General features: G+C 36.6%; 1 pseudogene; it reads left to right on the top strand.

The window, feature by feature from the left end:
- Positions 1–1,397: 1,397 nt before the first annotated feature.
- On the top strand, positions 1,398–8,412 carry LOC104913005 (annotated as a pseudogene).
- The last annotated feature ends 24 nt before the right edge of the window (positions 8,413–8,436 follow it).

Below are 8,436 nucleotides of genomic sequence, written 5' to 3'. Positions count from 1 at the left end.
CGGCGGGGAGAGGAGCTGGGCGGGGCGGTGGTGCGGCGCTCGGAGGGGAGCTCGGTGTTGTGGAGGGTGGGGGTCGCGTTTTGCTTAAAGCAATGTCTTTCGTCTTTGAGTTAATTTGAAAAGCAAACTGCGTGTAAAAAAAATCACGTTGTTACAGTAAGTGGAGCGATCGGGGCTGTAGCGATGGTTTACAGCGCAGCTTCATTCACCCCTTGGTCATAGGAGGTCATACTGCTGTGTAAACACGCTGTATATTGCTTCAGCTTCTCGGCCGTATATTTGATTACTTATCACAAAAAAAAAAAGATTTGTTATCACAAAAAAGATTGTTTTTTGTTGTTATCTCTCGAGTGACATCTTGCTGGCTGCCTCGAGGCACGGTTATAGGTAATGAAACACCTCCGGTCGCCCGAGCCGCCCTCCTGGCAGCCGGCAGAAATAACAGCTTTACTCCTGTGTTACTCGCGACAAACGTTTGTGGAAGCAGCCCCGGCACAGCTGTGCCCGCGCACGGGGCAGCCGTTTGATCCCTGTCGCTGCTGCGGGATGCGGGTTGTGCACCAGGAGCTTCTCTGTAACGGTTGGTTCTGAATGGAACGGCAGCTTCAGAGCGTATGCACTTTCCTTTCTGTGTTGGTGTTGTTGTTGTGATAAACGGTTCTTTCAATTCAGAACACTAATAAAAGTGAAAAAATGTTTTTTTTTTCTCTTAGATCACTAAAAATTAAATAGCAGTCTATCTACTTGCTAATATGTCTGATACTGATTTTGTTCACAGAGAAGAGGGAGAAAAAGGATAAGGAGGTGATAGCCCAAGCTGATGAGGTGAGTGAGGGTTGATAATGTGGGATAGCCTAGAGCTCATTTGAACTGATAGGTCTCGCTTCCTTCTTTGGTATTTTGAGGAGAAACTATTTACAGTGAAAAAAGCATCTAAAGAAGAGCCAACTGACAAATCTCTGTATTTCAAGACAGGGTGAACTTACATGATGTATTACCCATCTGGTGGAGAAGATGGCTTTGCAGTGTTTTTATGTTGGAGGTGAATTAAGTGAAAGCAGTGCAGAAGACCCTGGAGCAGTATGCTTTGCAACTGAGTGCTGATGACATGATTCATCTGGGAGATGTAAAATGAATCAAAGGTGGAGAAACACAGATCCATTATGTAGTGTGTTCTGCCTGCTGAAAACTGGGAGCTAGTGGAGCTAGTGGAGCAGGCTAAACCTGTAGATCCAACTGCGAAGAAGACCTTGAGGCTTATCTGTTTAAGGCCAGTTACTTACTTTGAGTATTGTCATGCTCCTATGGACTACAGACCTTTTTAAGATTTCTCAGCCAAAAGAGGAAAACTGCCCATTGGTAGCCAGCCTATTTCCACCACAGGTAGCTATTTTATAGAGAAGGAGTGGTCATGGTCTTTTCCTTGTCTTTTGAGGGAAGTACATGTACTGTAAGGTGCTGGCCTTGCTTTCTGACCTCCACTGAGGCTGCTCTGTTGCCTTGTGCAGTCATAGAAAAGGTGCTGTAATCTGGCCCTCAGCTTTAATATCTCATTTATTTTTAAATATGCAAAAGGGTTAAAAAACTAATTTGGAAGTTGGAGGCCAGTTCTTGCAGAAAAGCACACATACCATACTAATTGTGGTGCAGATGTGCTAGCACTCATTAAACCTTTGCAATAACTAAACTCCCTTCCTCCCTTCCTCCTTCCCAGTTATTTGTAATCTGCAAACATTTTTTGTTGTGTTTGTTTCTTTACAGGAATTTTAGTCAGTAGCTCTGAAACTCTTTCAAATTTCATTGCTTTGTAGCACTTACAAGATTCAAAATATTAAGTAGTAAATATTTAAGTGGGAATTGAGGTGTGTATAGGATTGTAGAATTAAAAACAGATTAGCTAGGATAAAACCTTTCATTGTTCACAGTTGATGCTGGGCCAAATCATCCGTCATCAGGATCAGGTAATGATAGGTATGTTAAACTAAGGGATTGTATTTGTTCTCCATTTCAGTTACAGCTCTGAAAGTGCTTAATGCAGAAGGGAATTTAGCTGTGCTCCCTACTGAGAGCACAGTCAGCAGAGGCCTTCCGCATAAAAAACAAAATAATCTGGAATCCAACTTGGGAGAAAAATGGCTCCTCAAATCCAGATTTCTTTGCTTTGTATCTTGGTTTTTAGTTTAACATTTACGATTTATGGAACAGAAGGTGAGATGCAAAGTCTTTGATTTTGATTTTTGATTTATTTTTTTTTTAACTGCTGATGGGGAAGCAACTGCACTAATAAATTACAGGGTAGTAGTCTTCAAAGGCAGTACTTCTCTTGTATTTCTATTAGCAATCTGCAAAAGAATCCTAATAAGTTCAGTGCAAAAGTGACTTTTTTTTTAATTAAATCATTTTGAGATGTTTTTATGAAAATAATAAAAGGGGTTGTTTAATAAAAGGATATTGTTTTATTGAATGGTAAACTTAGAAAATATTGATGATTTTGTCAGTTACTGTTTGTTCTGAAATTGATTTTAAGATTTATTATCTTGCACAGTGTGTAAACTGTGCCTTACCTAGTTCCAGGTGTTATAAACAGAGCTAGCTATGGAAGTTTTTGGTGGAGGGGAGTGTCATTGCACATAAGTAAAATGAAAACTGAACAAAATTGAACAAGCTGTAATCTTCAAAATAAATTGTTCCCTAAAAAAAAGCCTCAGTGAAAAATCTCTGATAATTATGAAAGTGCAAATTAATTCTTCTGGCTTATGTGCTACTTAGGACAGAAAGTTGCTGAACCAGAAGTGACTATTGCACATGGATGGCTCAGAGGAAAACAAGTAAATGTGAAAGGAACTGACAGACTTGTAAACAGTTTCCTTGGGATTCGTTTTGCAAAAGCACCTGTTGGATCTTTGAGGTTTTCTCCACCTGACCCTCCTGACCCCTGGAATGATCTGAAAGATGCAACTTCTTACCCACCACTGTGAGAGCTATTCATTTAACTTGTGTGTATTGTACTTGCTTATATTTGTCAGTACTGTCATATTTGTTAGTGTACAGAGGTATGTTTTTTATTAAGGTACTTAGATTGACTGGTAGTGGGATATTTAATAAGAACTGTAGGATTAGGAAACATAAGGATTCCTGTAAGTAACAGACAGTTCAAGCGCCACGTGGAAATTCAGCCTGATAAAGAAAATGTGTTTTGTCTATCATTGGTACATAGCTAATATTTAAGTTTTATTACTAATAATTACGCTTTCTTTCTTTCTTTTGTGAAGATGTCCTCAAGATCTGACCGTGTTGAAAAAAGCTGAAAAAAATTATAAACAAAAACACATTCAGTTCCAAACTTCTGAGGACTGCTTGTATCTAAATGTTTATAGCCTTGCAGACCAGTAGAACAAATTACCTGTATGTAAACCCGTTGTGAAACCTTGTGTTCTACAATGTCTGCTTTTAATCCTGACTCCTAAGCCACTTAAATGCTTTTGAAAATGTTGTCCTGCAAAAGCAGGACTAATATTATGCAAAATTCATAGTCCATCAACATGAAATTAAGATCCCATTGACTTTCAGTGGTTTGAAGTTACTAATTCTCTGCTGTATTCCTTTTTCATATGAAACCTGCCAATGTGTAATGTATGTTTCACGCTTTTTTTCTTGACGGTCATGGTATGGATCCATGGAGGCAATTTTGTATTTGGTGGTGCTTCTAATTACGATGGTTCAGCACTTTCAGCCTATGAGAATATTGTGGTAGTAATAATTCAGTACAGATTTGGACTCCTTGGATTTTTCAAGTAAGATGACCCATTTCACTTTTTACTACATACTTTTTGTTTTGCTTAACGTATAAATGGTTCTGTTTTCTAAATCAGCTGAATTTCTACACCACTTTCCCAGTGGTACAGTGATTCAAATGGGTGTGGTTGTGTGACATTAAGATATGAGAACACTAAGAATTTGGTCCTTAAATTCCATTTGTATTGCCATTTTTTATTAACCATCAAATCATAGTTGGGCTTATTTGATTGTCTGTAGGGTGTTCCTTCTTGCCATTTCCTTCATCCATTGGTGTGTAAAGCAAAAATTAATATCCTGAAAAGGCCAGGAACCCATCTATGTATGAATGAACAAACCTGGGTCTTAAATATGACTTAGTTGTGTGAAGGTCTTTTGACCTGGTAAGCTATGCAGATCTTTCCTTGGCCAAATTGCACAAACTGTAAGTTAGCAGGGTTAATTTTATTCTGGTATAAGAAGTATTACTCTTCTTGAGATGTTAGCTTACACCGCTTTTCTTTCAGTACTGGTAGTGAACATGCTTGTGGGAACTAGGCATTTTTGGATCAAGTAGAAGCTCTTCAGTGAGTCTGGGAAAATACTGAACACTTTGGTGGGGATCCAGGATCAGTCACACTCTTTGGTGTATCTGTGGGATCTTGCTGTGTTTTTGCACATGTAAGCACGCAATAGATACACTAAAGTGTCTTTAAAAATGTTCAAAAGTAAACTTAATTAGTGTAACATTTAATGCTTAATCCAGTTTTTGAAAAGAAGATTAAAGGCACTTTGTTCTAAGTAAGTCTGATCACTTTCCCCAAAAGGGTATAAAAATGTGTATTTCTCCACTGAATGCAGCAATCTGGCTGAGCAAATTGTTATGGGATAAGTACCATGACATAGAATAAATATTTTCTGTTCCTCCCTTTTTTACAGGTTTTATCTACTTTGTCCAGGAGTCTCTTTCATAAAGCAATATTAGAGAGTGGAGTTCTAATTCCCTCTGATAAAGATTTACTTCTTTCAGCAGATCTTAAGGTAGGATTATTTCCATTATTATCTTAAGGTAGAATGCATTTTTGCATTTTAAAGCTTCTATAATGAAAAGTATTTTTAATATCTGATTATTTGGTTAAATGAAGAGGAAAATCTGATTGCATATTATGCAAACAAGTTGATTAGGGTTATTTTCAAGCACATGTGTGGATAAATTCATTAGCACTAAGTAAGATTTTAATTCAAATAGTCTATATATTTTCAATCTTACTATGTTCATTTGATGTTGGAAATAGGTTATACAGTTATGAGATTATAATGTTTGTGGGTAGATTTAAGTATTTTCAATTACACATATGCCTAGCTGGGCATATGTCCAATTTCATGCACACTGTCACTTACATAATAATGGTGGAATGTGTTTTGGGAGGTTTAATTAGAATCCAGAAGAAGCACTCATTTTTTATTCAGCTATTGCCTTTTATGGAGACTCTTAATTTGAAGTAAAGCAAACAAAACAGAACAAACAAAATGCCTTGAAATGAAAGTACCTTTGTTGTTTCTCTTCCTGAAGCTGTCGGCAGTAATAATTTGAAACTCTCAAGCTGATTCTCTCAACTTCCTTGTCTTGCTTGATTTTTGTTACAATTTCATGCTATCTCTACAGCAAGATTGGTTATATATCAGTGAACAGAAATACAGCACAAAAGAGAAGCACAGAAGAATTATTTGTCTTAATGATCTAACTATAGGATCTCTAATAAAATAAAGTACTTGAAGATCTATCAAGCTCACCTAAACTAGGCCTTATATAAAACAACAGTACTGCGTACAGAGATCTTATGCATATAAATTCCTTAAAGACTAACTCATAGCTAACAGTTCTTGTCTTTGTTAACAATTTTGAGAAAATTGCAAATATATTTAAGTGTGAGACTAACAGTTCACTCTCACTAATAAACTGTTTGAGGAACCAGGAAGCAATGGATATAGTTTTTAACAGTACGGTAAGTGAAACTTCACTTCGTAACAATTTTTTTTTGATGGCACACTTACAGAACTTCAGATCAGCTTCTGACCAGTGTTAATGATTGACCTGTTCCAAAGTTAATTTTTCTGAATTTTTGTCCAAGTACACCCAAATATGCAAATTATCTCACAGACATTTTCTTTAGTTAAGACTTTTTTTAGTGAAGTGTCACAGCAACTGTAAAGTTGCATGCAAGGCTGAAACATAAATATACCTGAATGTCAGTTGTAAACAGTACAGGATCAGAAAACCATTAAATTATATCTTAACATACCCCAGCCGGGCTTGCATTTCATACTGTTGTGAAAAACTCTAATTGTGTGTTACAGTTGCCATAGGTACCCTGATTTCCTAAAGCTCTTTTTTGCACCTGGAACACTAAATATGGATGTTTTATTATGTGACTTGAAGGAAAAAGGGAAAATACTATTAACAAGTAATTTGATGTTTTTTCTACTCCTTCAGGAAATCCCATTTCTACCCTTAGTTTTGGATGGAATAATTCTTCATAAGTCACCTGAAGATATATTGGCTGGAAAAGAATTTAACATGGTCCTGTTTATGATAGGAGTCACCAATAATGAATTTGGCTGGAATATTAGATCTGTAATTTAATATCTGTTCTTCATTTTTTGGAATGTTGGTATTAAATAATGCAGGTGATTCTAAGAAGAGTAGGTGAGGTCTTCTAGGACACTTTTTACGTATGCACTGTTGGGAATATATACAAAGCAAATTTTGTTTTCATTCTGTTTTGTAGAGATCCAGAACCAGTTGGTCACAAAGCAGTAAGACAGGCTCCATCCTGCATGCTGAACTGTCAGTATTATATGGTATTTTCCAGAAAATTTAATGCCTTATCCAGGCAGACAAAGTAAAAACAATGCTGCAGTCATGAACTTATTGCTTTGCAAAATAAAAACAATCCTTTCCCCACAACAAATACACAGGTGTTACCAACACAGTATTCAGGATCAGTACACTGAACATTTAAAAATGCTGTACTGATCACTGTAAACATTTTACCTCTTATGTTGTGAGCTCTGATGAGTGGTTTGTGTTGTTGCCCCTGTATTTGTTGTTATCATGCAGTAAGATCTGTTGTTAAAAATCTTAGATGTGAGTGGAGTATAGGGTTAATACAGGTATCCCACTTGCACTCAGTGCATAAATTCTTTTCCATGTGAATTCTCTGGGTAACTTCAAGAGAACAGTTGCTATACAGTGCCGCAAAATGTAGGGGATGGGTTTGTTCTGTCTTTCTTATCCTCTTAATTTTGTAAGTATTCATGCTTAGCTTTGTAATGCAAAGCATTTGTTCTGAATTTACATAGTATTCCTGAGTCTCTGGGAGAGGGGCTGCCAGTGATCCAAATGGGATCTCCCCTGCCTGAAGGGAAATAAGCCTTTGAGATACAACAAGCTTGTTGCTTAAATTTTGCCCTAATGCTCCCCAGTCTTAAAAATCTCTTAACAATGTGTGTTGATTTAAGGGTAAAGTACATAGTTAGAATGGCTGATGTAGTTTAACTTCTATGAATGAAACATATGCTGTGGTAAATACAAGATTCTGAAGACAGTTCCTGCATTTTTGCATATGATATGGTGCTTCAGAAATAAATATGAGTAGTAATAAAGTGGAATAAAATTGTTAAAATATGAAACTTTGGAGAAGTTAAATGGCTCTAGCAACATTTTTTTTTTCTGTGCAGATGTCAACAATACCAACTTTGAGAGATGTGGGAGACAAAAAATCAATCACTTCAGCTTTAGAGTTTCTACTACCAGTGATGGTAAGAATTGCTGCACTAATCTAAGAAGTAAAACCTCTTTCTGGTGTATATCCCAGATTTGTGAAGTTTAGCATTCTCTAATTTTCTGCTTATGCATAGTCTTACTAAGGCTCAAGGTAACGTTACAGTTTGAGGAGAATGCCAGCAAAGCTGGCAGGACTGCAGTGTATGGAGCTAATCAGAAATAGGGTTGAGTCAGGCCTAGATTCTGGGAAATACCTTTTCTCTTCAAGAAATCTGAACCACCATTTTTGTCTTATGTATTTGTATGTAGGATTACTGTAATGATGTCCTTACAGTATTTGATATCCAGTCTCCTGCATATTGGGTTTCAAGGCAGGTTTTTTCAGTAAATTAAATACAGCTTTTGAAGTAGTTACTGAAAATATTTTGCACTCTTTGTTTTGAAATGTATCTGTCAAACAGTAAATTGTAACACTAATGACATAAGCTGTGTTTAGAGATCCTGATGGTCTTGCCCTGTAGTCTACTAGTCTACACATCTTTCAAGATCTCAAACTTGTTACTCCTGTCTCTTTTCTCCTAAAGAAAACAGATGCCAAAGACATTGTCAGGATGGGTGAAATTCCAAACTTCTGGAAATTAATTGATTCCTAAGGAGTTTTAACTCTGTTATAAATTTTATCTGAGACGTGTTTGTTTTGTTTTGCTTTTCACAAAAAAATGTCAATGAGTTTTGTTTGCCATCATGTTTTTCCATCAGTATGGGTGCTATCCTTTACTTTTCTACCTTTGCGGAATCTCTGAAGTTTAAAACATGACACTTTTAGCAGCTAATTGAAAGTGATAGTTTTTCCATGTTTCCCCCACCTCCTTTTT

This window comes from Meleagris gallopavo, chromosome 13 (assembly GCF_000146605.3).
Source record: "Meleagris gallopavo isolate NT-WF06-2002-E0010 breed Aviagen turkey brand Nicholas breeding stock chromosome 13, Turkey_5.1, whole genome shotgun sequence".
NCBI lineage: Eukaryota > Metazoa > Chordata > Aves > Galliformes > Phasianidae > Meleagris > Meleagris gallopavo.
This window is presented reverse-complemented; position numbering and strand designations above follow the sequence as displayed.